The sequence below is a fragment of the Narcine bancroftii genome, chromosome 1 (genome assembly GCF_036971445.1).
Source record: "Narcine bancroftii isolate sNarBan1 chromosome 1, sNarBan1.hap1, whole genome shotgun sequence".
In the NCBI taxonomy this organism is placed as follows: Eukaryota; Metazoa; Chordata; class Chondrichthyes; order Torpediniformes; family Narcinidae; genus Narcine; species Narcine bancroftii.
Window position 1 is genome coordinate 70,243,843 of NC_091469.1, and position 12,102 is coordinate 70,255,944.

At 42.1% G+C, this 12,102-nt stretch overlaps 1 protein-coding gene across 3 annotated transcripts in view; it reads left to right on the forward strand.

Moving 5' to 3' along the window:
* LOC138759356 (terminal uridylyltransferase 7-like) overlaps positions 1–12,102 on the forward strand; it is a 147,135-nt gene that overhangs the window by 128,894 nt on the left and 6,139 nt on the right. The window lies entirely within an intron of this gene.

Consider the following 12,102-nt stretch of genomic DNA (forward strand, 5'->3'; position numbering starts at 1 on the left):
GCAACAACTGCACACTTGTAGTAGGTTGTCAGGGCGCTGGTAGCAGCTTCTCCACCTCCCCCGACCGGGACGTTGCTCGGACTCTGGCTGTTCTTCCTTCTTGACAAGGGGTGTTCCCACCCCTCGGAGAGTCTAAACTTCAGCAGCAGGACCACAGACTTTTATACCCCAAAAACAATTAATCATGCACCCACTCCCTCTAACATTTGTCAGTCAAAATCAAAGCTGAGCATACTATTCTACAATTTAGAAGATTAATTATTATGGAGCAGGATGCTATGATATCCTGGTTTATCTCGTAGATACAAGGACTCATTAAAACTTCTTGAGCAAGACAGGTTGTGACCAATACGTCAATTTCAGAGTGTCGTATTTGACAACTGCTTTCCCTGGGCCTCACGGTGGAATTCCATTTCAAAGTGTATCTTCAGATAAGTCCCCATGGCTGAGTTTAATTACATCTGCTAGTTCTGAAAGTAAGGTGACCTGCGTGTGGACCCAGTGTCGTCAGTTCCACATAAGCAAAAAACATCTGAGTACATGGTTTTAATCCTCCATTACATTCCACCCCTTGGTCACAATCTGTCATTTGCGAGGCCTAACCAGTATTTGAGTACAGAGGGAGCGAAAAAAGAGAAATCAAAACAACAATTACAAAGATAAGCAATGACGCGAGCAACCAACGGAGGATATTGTGGCCCACTCCCCCAAATGTAGCAGTTAGCCATGAGAAAGGATTCCAACCAAGGCTCAAATTATCCTTGTTGGCCACAATACCCAGATACTGGAGCTCACGAACAGATTTTGAAACATGCTGAACAATAACATATTTATATAAGCTGCACTTGAGGCTGGTGACCGAGGACTTCCTTGGTGTAATGCATCGGACCGTGTTTCCCACTGGGAACTCCCTTGGAACGTCCTCGACATTACAAATCCAATTGCTGGCATCAAAGCAGCTGTTAAGCCAGATCACCAGGAGTGTAAAATGGAGAACCTGGAACAAAGAAGCCTGACACATGTCACTCACGATACCATAAGCGTTCAGTGTTTAAACAGACTAAATCATCCTGTCCCTCAATAGCTACCCACCGAGTGTTACCCTGGGCAGGTGTCACTATTTCCCCTTTTACAGGAGGGCCACTACCTGGTGGTGCCACCCATACCTTTTGTCCAACATTCTCTAGTTCGGGGATGGGGGGCATTGACTGTTATTCCTCTGGAATAGGCTGTAATTCAGGAGCGTGAAGAAGTCGGTGGAAAGGTGTACCTCCTTTTAAAGGGCGATGATTCAAATTGTCGACTGCCTGCTGCAGCACATGGCACCATCCCTTCTGGGTCCCCAGTGATGTTAACAAATGAATTTGTTCCTTCAGTAAGCCGTTCATTTGTTCAACTAACCCGGCAGCCTGCGGGTAATAAGGAATATGGTGGACCCATAAAATACCGTTGTCATTTGCCCAATCACAGATTGCTTTCCCGGAGAAGTGCGAGCCATTATCAGAGTGAATCTCCTCTGGAACATCATAACGATAAATCAAATGGTTTTGTCCTTGGATAGTGCTAGCTTGGTCAGCCGTCTTGGTGGGAAAAGTAAAAACCAGGCCCGAAAAGGTGTCAACCATTACTAGGACGTAATATTTACCCATGCAGTCTAGCATGGGGCCTATGTAATCAATTTGCCAGACCGCAGCTGAGTGAGCACCCCGTTTTATTCGGCCATGCGGACCAGGTGGAACGGTATGGAACTTCACAAGCTGACATTCTGGGCATGTACATATGACCATGCGGACATCATCCTGATGGATGGATAAAGCATGTGTACGGGACCACATAGCTGATCCCTTCTCCCCCAAATGACCACTCTGTTCATGTGCCCATCGAGCCAGGGGGACGGTATCAGCACAGCTGATAGTGGCAAGCTGATCTGCTACTGCATTATGTTGAGCCATGTTAGTCGCCATATTGGTATGGGCATCAACGTGATAAACGGTTATCTCACGATGGTGGGAAGCATCCCACAACAGCTGCCACAACTCTTTGCCCCATACTGGGCGGTCATGTATCATCCAGTTGTTCTTTTGCAAATCAGGCATCCATACCACAAGTCCATTAGCCAAAGCCCAGGAATCAGTAAACAGGCGAAGAGGGTGATCATGGGGATCTAGTGGTAAAGTGACTGCCTTCAACTCAGCATACTGACTGGAGCCACCATCCCCCTCCTCCGATAACTGAGTTCCTGACCTAGGATGGTAAGCCACCTGTTCGTGTATGCGGCCCACCCCTTCAGGCCCTCTGGTCGCACGACTCTGAATATACCACTTCCATTTAACAATAGAAGACTGCTGAGCCCGCCGGATCTTTAGATTAGCATCATTAGCCAGGACCCAATTCATTATAGGAAGTGCAGGTCGCAATTGAACATCTGCATCACCTGTCATTCTTTCAGTCTCTAGCAGGGCCCAGTAACAGGCTAGTAACTGTTGTTCAAAAACAGAATAACGAGTGGCAGCCTCAGGCATGGTACGTGACCAGAATCCTAGTGGGACTCGGCGACCCTCTTGTTTCTGCCAGAGGCTCCAGGAGGCCACATCATCAATATAATGGTGAATTGAGAGGGAAGGCGATACTGGAAGGTGGGTGAAGGTATACTGGCGCCCCTTCCAGGTAAAGGCGAACTGATCCTGTGAGTCCTCAGCTATAAGAATACTGAAGAAGGCCTTAGCGAGATCAATGACAGCATACCATGTTCCTGAGTTCCCAGTAGCAATGTTTTCAATAAGAGTGACAATGTCCGGAACTGCTGAAGCAAGTGGTGGGGCATGTTTGTTCAAAAAACGATAATCAACTGTCATTCTCCAGGAGCCGTCCAGCTTCTGGACCGGCCAAACAGGGCTATTGAAGGGCGACGTTGCAGGCCTCACTACCCCTTCTTCTTTCAAAGCATCAATGGTGGCGGTAATCTCCTCCTGCCCTCCAGGGAGGCGATATTGCGGAATGCATACAGGTTTTGAGGGGGGTGGCACCACCACGGGATCCCACTTGGCCTGACCCACCACTAATCTTTTTGTAATAGTCCGAATTCCGAATGCAAACCCCCCTTGGCTAGTATTAAGGGCTGTACCGGCCAACATATTAATACCCAGAATACACTCGTCAGTGGCAGCTACCAACGCATGTAACCATATGGGGGAAGGGCCATCACCCACCGTGGCACGGACTTTTATTTCCTTTGCCAGGGTGATTGCCCCTCCCATTCCTTCTATTCGAAATGTGGGTCCGTTCCAGAGGTCGGGGTTACCAGGAATCACCGAGTGCTCTGCACCGGTGTCAACCAAAGCCAAGTATTGGCGATCATTACCCCCACCCCAGTGAATTGTTAATGGTATGTAGGGCCGCGGATCCCCGTGTGTGCGCCGTGTCTCGATGGAATAGACACGGGAATCCTGCCCACACTTTCAGGCTTCAGAAGGGTTCGGGGGTTTCCAGGACCACATGCTATTGTTATCCTTAAGAGCCTGTTTAACCCATTGTTGTACCTCATCACGGGTAACTGGGGCAGGAGAAGCTGACTCGATAGAAGCAGCAGTGGGAGCAGAAGGCACAGCTGGGCCGGGAGGACCCAGCATCTGGGGATGATGTTCCCCTGCCTTCCTCTTATAAAGGGCATACAAGACTGCAGTAGGTTTCCCATCAATATCACTTTTAGGTACGCCTAACTTTAACAAAGTTAGAAAAAGCTCTTTTCTGGTCAGTCCATTATTAACAGCAGCCCCTCTCCTTTCATCCTGTCTGTCTGCTTTAACCTGGGTTGTACGTGAGTGGATTTTACCTCCCAACTCCAGTTCCTGGAGTCCAGATAGGGCGTGCACCGCCTCAGATACGAGGTGCCCAATTAGCGGACTAGTTACAGACAGGACCAGTCCCCGTATAGTAGGTTGGGCTGAACGAACCAATCGGGTATGCATTCCAGCTGTGAATAATTCTTCATCAGGGCTCCCCCCATGCATCCACAGCCTCAGGCGCCCCGCATACAAAGCAGAGGCCACGGCCTGTTGGCGAATCACTGCTATACCCTCCTCTGGTGTGCCCCAATGGTTCTGCAAATGCAGATCCCAATCTACTGGTGACGGATACACCCGTAACAGGGCTTCTCCTAGAGTAGCAAGTAAATAGTCTACATCTCTCCTTCTGCCACGTAATTCAGCAGTGACTCGAATATCAGTAGTTAATGATCCTAACCCCAACAATTCCTCAGGGGTCAGATATATGCTACCTCCCCCTTGCTCCCAAACCCGCAGAAGCCAGGCCGCCAAAGTTTCTCCTGTCTTTTGCCTAAAACGATCTCCAATGGCGGCCAGCTCTTTTATAGTAAAGTCACGTATTGTTGTTGACTGCTCCCGACCCCTGTTACCACTCTGGCACATGGGAGGCTGCTGAGACCATCCCGTTGAGGGGGGAGCCCACCTAGCATAAGCAGGGGTTTGGGAGCCTTCCCCTGGGTCCGCTTGGGAGATCGGAGCACCGGTCCCTTCAGTTTCTACACTTACATCATCCCCCCTCTCGCCTTCATCTGCTTGGACAGTCCGCTGCCTTACGGGGCGGGCTTGAACAGCGGAGGGAGAGGGGAGTATGCCAGGCACATGCCGGGGGGTATCTGCATTATTACCATTATCATCATACCAGATATTCCCGTCCCAATCATCAATTACATCAGGATCATTGCCATTCCTTATCATGGCACGAATACGGTGTGGATCAGGTTCTACCCCTTGCTTTTCCTTATTCGCACAGAGCTGTTGCCGGAGTTTAATATTACGGCAAATTGTTTGAACATGCTTATCCTCCCATTCTTTGGCTCGATCCTGACTGGTGCTAACAATTTCGCTCATCATCGAGCAGCGCTGTCGCAGAGTCTCTACTTCCTCCTCTAGTTGTTTTCTCTTATGTTCAGACTTTACCTGCTGCTGAACTAATTCAACTTCACGCTGAACGGAGTGGCGTAAGGCTGTGGCCAGCAGCCAAAAACCGTCTGTCAGCGTCCCCCGTTTTTTTGGAAATTTACTTTCTCGGAGGAGAGTGGCAACCCGCTCTCCCAGAGGCACACTTAAGGGTTCTAACCTTTCATCCCAACTGATGGGTGGTCCCAACAAAGACAGGGTATTAGCCAGCATGCCAAACCCATCATCTTTGGAAGTCCATCCCGGAATCAAAAACTGCTCAGGGCTCACCTCTTTCTTTCGGCGAAACATCTTGAGACCAACCCTGCTCGCAGCGCCAATTGTCTTGGGTAAACTTATACCTCTCATTTTGTTCATTTTAGATTGGTCACAGTGTTTTAGCTACCGAAAGAAAATAGACACACACACCGAGAGCAGTTCAGTTTATACAAATGTTTATTACTAATTCAAAAGCTGATTTCACACTACAATATGCAAGCCCTTCCCAACTATACTTATCAACGCTTGGACTGGTCCCAACTGCCGAAGCGAGGCAACAACTGCACACTTGTAGTAGGTTGTCAGGGCGCTGGTAGCAGCTTCTCCACCTCCCCCGACCGGGACGTTGCTCGGACTCTGGCTGTTCTTCCTTCTTGACAAGGGGTGTTCCCACCCCTCGGAGAGTCTAAACTTCAGCAGCAGGACCACAGACTTTTATACCCCAAAAACAATTAATCATGCACCCACTCCCTCTAACATTTGTCAGTCAAAATCAAAGCTGAGCATACTATTCTACAATTTAGAAGATTAATTATTATGGAGCAGGATGCTATGATATCCTGGTTTATCTCGTAGATACAAGGACTCATTAAAACTTCTTGAGCAAGACAGGTTGTGACCAATACGTCAATTTCAGAGTGTCGTATTTGACAACTGCTTTCCCTGGGCCTCACGGTGGAATTCCATTTCAAAGTGTATCTTCAGATAAGTCCCCATGGCTGAGTTTAATTACATCTGCTAGTTCTGAAAGTAAGGTGACCTGCGTGTGGACCCAGTGTCGTCAGTTCCACATAAGCAAAAAGCATCTGAGTACATGGTTTTAATCCTCCATTACAAGGCCTAATTTATTACTTTTTATGTTACTTAAAAGAAAGATCTCTGGATTTTTTGGTATGTTATTTTTTTGTGATTTTGTTTAATATCTGATTTAGTTCTTCCCAAAACGTATTCACTTTGGTACATGCCCAAATTAGTTGTCCCATTTTGCTTTTAGAGCGAAAACATCTATCTGATAATGTTGGATCCTATTCTTTTAATTTTTGAGGAGTGATATATAACTTATGTAACCAATTATACTGTATCATGCATAACCTTGTCTTCATAGTTCCAGAACATAACTTTTCCCATGTTTCATTTTTTATCTTTATGTTTAAATCCTTTTCCCACTTTTATTTAGGTTTATAGCTTACTTCTTCATTTTCCTTATCTTGCAGCTTAATGTACATGTTTGTTATAAATCTTTTAATTATCATTGTGTCTGTAATCACATATTCAAAGCTGCTTCCTTCTGGTAATCTCAATCTGTTTCCCAATTTATCCTTTAAATAAACTTTCAGTTGGTGATATGCAAACATTGTACCATGAGTTATTCCATATTTGTACTTCAACTGTTCAAATGTTAATAAATTATTTCCCAAAAACACAATTTTCTATTCTTTTGATTCCTTTTCTCTCCCATTCTCTAAAGGAAAGGTTATCTATTGTAAAAGGGATTAATGGGTTTTGTATCAATAACAATTTTGGTATTTGGTAAATTGTTTTTTTTTCCTTTCTAAGTGGATCTTCTTCTTTATATTAAGTAAATGATGCAATACTGGTGAGCTTTTATATTGCACCAGCTTTTCATCCCACTTATAAAGTATATGTTCCGGTACCATCTCCCCTATTTTATCTAGTTCTGTTTTCGTCCAGTCTAGTTTTTCCCTTGACTGGTAAAAGTCTGATAAATACCTTAATTGTGCAGCTCTATAATAATTTTTAAAGTTTGGTAACTGCAAACCATCTTGGTTATACCTCTCCGATAATTTATCTAACACTACCCTCGGTTTACCCCTTTCTACAAGAATTTCCTTACTATTCTCTTTAGTTCATTAAAGAATTTCTCTGTTAGATTGAAATAAGTATTGTATCCTTGGGAGCACATTCACTTTAATGCAATTTACCCTCCCTATCAACGTTAGCGGTAATTCTTTTCAATGTTCTAAGTCTTCCTGCAATTTCTTTAGTAGTGGCTGATAATTTAGTCTGTACAAGTGGCTTATTATCTAACCTGATACCTAGGTATCAGATTGCTTGTGCTTGCCATTTAAATGGTGATTCTTTTTTAAATTATGTATAATCTGCATTACTCATTGGCACCTCTTCACTTTTATTTGCATTGATCTTGTACCCCGATATTTCTCCGTATTCCTTCAATTTCTTATGTAATTCTTTTATTGATATTTCTGGTTCTGTTAGGTATATTATGATGTCATCTTCAAATAAGCTGATTTTATACTCCTTGTCCTTTATTTTTATCCCTTTTATTTTATTTTCTGTTCTTATCAGTTCTGCCAATGGTTCTATTGCTAAGGCGAACAATGAGGGGGATATTGGACATCCCTGTCTAGTTGACCTACTTAATTTAAATTGGCTTGGTACATATCCATTTACTTTTACCTTCGCCAATGATCCATTATGCAATGCTTTAATCCAATTAATATATTTTTCTGGTAGATTGAACCTCTGAAATACTTTAAATAAATAGTTCTACTCTACTCTGTCAAAGGCTTTTTCTGTGTCTAAAGCAACAGCCACTGTTGGTTTCTTATTTCCTTGAACTGCATGAATTAGATTAATAAGTTTACAGACATTATCCACTGTTCATCTTTTCTTAATAAATCCAGTTTGATCTTGTTTTACTATTTTTGGTACACAATTGGCCAATCTGTTTGCTAATAGTTTCACTATTATCTTATAATCTGAGTTAAGTAGCGATATTGGTCTATATGATGCTGGTGTTAATGGATCCTTCCCCGTCTTTGGTATTACTGTAATTATTGCTGTCTTATATGAATCTTGCAAGTTTTGTGTTTCTTCTATCTGGTTCATTACTTCCAGGAGAGGAGGAATTAATAACTCTCTAAATGTTTTATAGAATTCTATTGGGAATCCATCCTCTCCTGGTGTTTTATTGTTCGATAGCTTTTTTAATATATCCTGTACTTCCTCTATTTCAAATGGTTTTATCAGTTTGTTTTGTTCTTCTTCATGCAATTTCGGCAGTTCAATTTTAGCTAAAAAAACTCTTTTATTTTATCATCTTTCCCCTCGTTCTCAGTTTGGTATAATTCATAAAATTCCTTAAAGTTTTCATTAATCTCTATTGGGTTATATGTAATTTGTTTGTCCTTTTTTCCTTGATGCCAATACAATTCTTTTAGCTTGTTCTGTTTTAAGTTGCCGGGCTAATATTTTGTGTTTTTTCTCCCAGTTCGTGATACTTTTGCTTCGTTTTCATTATGTTCTTCTCCACCTTGTATGTTTGTAATGTTTCGTATTTTTTTTTTGTTTGCCAATTCTCTCTTTTTTGGTATATCATCCCTTTTTACTAATTCCTTTTCTGTACTTACTATCTCCCTTTCCAACTGCTCTATTTCCCAATTGTAGTCCTTTTTCATATTAGTTACATAACTTATTATCTGCCCTCTAAAGAAGGCTTTCATTGCGCCCCATAATATAAATTTGTCATTCATTGACTCCGTGTTTATTTCAAAATATGTTTTAATTTGGCATTCAATAAACTCTCTAAATTCCTGTCTTATAAGTAGCATGGAGTTTAACCTCCATCTACATGTTCTTGGTGGGATGTCTTCCAATTCTATTGCTAATAATAGGGGGTGAATGATCAGATAGTAGTCTAACTTTATACTCAGTTTTCCTAACTCTCCCTTGAATAAATGACAGCAAAAACATATCAATCCTTGAGTATGTTTTATGCCTACTCGAATAATATGAATATTCCTCCTTTCTTGGATGTTGCCTCCCTCCATATATTCATAAGTTTCATTTCCTGCATTGATTTAACCATATATTTGGCTACTTTATTTTTTTTGCTGGTCTTTTGTCCAATTTTATCCAACATTGCATAAACTTTTGATCCTCCTCATTAGGTGCATATATATTGAGCAAATTCCAAGATTCTGAGTATATCTGACACTTTATCATTACATACCTCCCTGCTGGATCTATTATTTCCTCATCTATCTTAATTGGTACATTTTTGTTAACTAATATAGCTACACCTCTAGCTTTTGAATTATATGATGCTGCCGCTACGTATCCACTTCAATTAGAGGCATTTCCTGCACCAATGCTATATCTAGTTTTTCTTTTTTTAGTAAATTTAATTTGGTTATGTATTCCATTAATGTTTATAGTCATATAGTTCAATGTGGCCATCTAATATCTTGTTACACCTCTTTTCTTCTTCCTCACCACCTCCATCCCCCTTTTTCCCATTTTCATCTCTCAGTTTTCCCTTTTTAAACTCAATATTACCTTAACCCCAAATGCCCCCTCCTCTCTGAGTTGCCCCTTATCCCTTGCCGGGCAACCACAACTCCCCTTTCCATTTGGATTGCGATTTTGCTCGCAAGTGTCAACTGATTTCGCAGTGACGGTTATTCTCTCCCCCCAACCCCCCCCAGAAAACACTTTTTTTACACATATAACAAAGCTCTCCCTTCCCCCCCCTTCCTTCCCCTCTTTTCCCTTTTTAGTTCTTTACATATACATTGTTTTTACATTTTTATATATACTTTATCACCTTTCTTCATTCTTATTACATCTCTTCATCTCTCCTTCTATACTGCAAATGCTCTGCGAATTCTTGTGCTTCCTCCGGGTCTGAGAACAGTCTGTTTTGCTCCCTGGTTATAAATATTTTAAGTACGGCTGGATGTCTTAACATGAATTAAAGACATTAAATTCCTTTTTTCTTAACCTTTTTTCCATAGAATCAAGTTTGCTGTATTAAACTCTTTCCTCTTCTTTAAGAGTTCAAAACTTATGTCTGGGTAAAAAAAAATTTTGACCCTTGTATTCCAATGGTTTATTATCTTCTCTAACTTTATTCCTTGCCCACTCCAGTATATTTTCTCTTTTCAAATATCTCAAAAATTTTACTAAGATGTATCTTGTTTTTTGATGTGTCTGCAGTTTCGGAGCTAGTGCTCTGTGTGCCCTTTCTATTTCCATTTATTCCTGCATTTCTGTCGTTCCCAGGATCTTCGGGATCCATCCTTTTATAAATTCCTTCATGTCTGTGCCTTCTTCACCCTCCTTCAGGCCCACTATTTTTATGTTGTTTCGCCTACTATAATTTTCCAACATATCAATTTTCTGAGATAACAACTCTTGTGTCTCTTTAATTTTTTTGTCACTTTTTTCCAATTTTCCTCAAGTCATTTACTTCCATTTCTACAGCCGTTTCTCGTTCTTCCACATTTTCTACTCTTTTCCCTATTTCTGTCATGACCCGTTCTAAACTTTGCATTTTATCTTCCGTTCTTTTCATTTTTCTTTTAATTGCACTAAATTCTAATGACAACCATTCTTTTAATGCTCTCATTTGTTCTTCAAAAAAGGCTTTATATATATATTCTGTCCATCTGTTTTACCTTCTAGTTCTCTGTTAAGATCTTGGTCTTCTTCCTTCTCTTCTTCTGTGTCTGTACCTGTGTTTGTGTCTTCTTTGTTTCTGTGTCTCTTCTGATTTTCCTGATGAGTTGCTTGTATCACTTTGTCGGGCCTCTTGTTGTTTATCCTCCCCTCCTGGGCTGCTCATCTGTCGGGCCTCCTGCTGCTGCTCCTCTTGCCGTTCACCCCTCCGACTTTCTTCCTCACCTGGTTCCTCACTCCCTCTCCTGCCGCCTTCCTCATCTTTCAGCTGAGAGCCCTGGTGTCGGACGTCCCTCTGCTGGTCGCGCCGTGGTTGCCCATTCCTCAGCTGAGCCCCCCTCCCATCGGTGTTTCCTTTTACCTTTGATTATGCAGTTGCGCATTTTTGTTTAGCTCAGAGAGCCATTTTTGCAGCCCACTGGTCAGGTGGTCGCGACCCTGCGGGGCCGGCACCAACCTTGGAGATTGGGTGTTCTTTGCCACCACAGCACCCTGATCCTTCGTACAGGTAATGCCGCCTTCTTTCTTTTCCGGTGATTTCTTCTTTTTTCCCATGTTGTTTTTACTTTATCCTTCTTGGGTGCCATCTTCTTTCTCTTCTCTGCAACTTTATCTTCTATTTCTTATACTTTATATTTATTAAGCTTTGTCTTTTCTTGACTTTTTTTTCTTTTTTCTGGAGAGGGCTGGTTTTACCCTACCGACCACTACTCCATCATGTGATTCCTCCAGTCTTTTATTTCTTGATACTTTAATTGTCCATCATTGTTCAGCAAGGGAAGTGGCAGATTGTGAGATTGTATTTAGCCTATCTATATGAGATCACTTCTGTTTTGAGCTTTGCTAGGATGGCATCTCATTTTCAGTTGTCATGTAGTAGAGCTCCTGAACATATTAGAGGATTGTCATCAATAGAATTGTGCAGCTGTCTCTCTTACAAATATCACTTTTTAAATACAATTGGTAAGAATCTGGTCAAAAATTATTCTCCTTATTGTTCTCACCATCTGCATTAAGTCTGATGGGTGTGTCCTTCAGGATTAAAAATGTTTGGATCATCTGACCAGCTTTTGGGTATGGACATTGCTTCCTTCAAAACCTGGTGGGGGGGGGGAAAGTATTAATTCATTAGCTGAAGAAATGATAATCAGCAGAAGGTTTATTTACCTGTGTTCGACCTCCTACCAAGCAACTTGATGGATTCTATCCTATGTTGACAACTTCTCGGGTCATTCCCTACCTTCCCCTGTGCTAATTTGCTGCCACCTTTATTTGATCTGCCATGCTATGAGGAAAATGTTGCAGGAGGTTGGAGTATTGATGGTAAAATGGATTTGTTGGAATGTAACTGTCAATTGACATCAGATTGCAAAGCTACTGAAACAATGAGGATCAGTTTGGCCTGGTATGTTGTCAAGTATACTGTCAAGTTTGACACCAG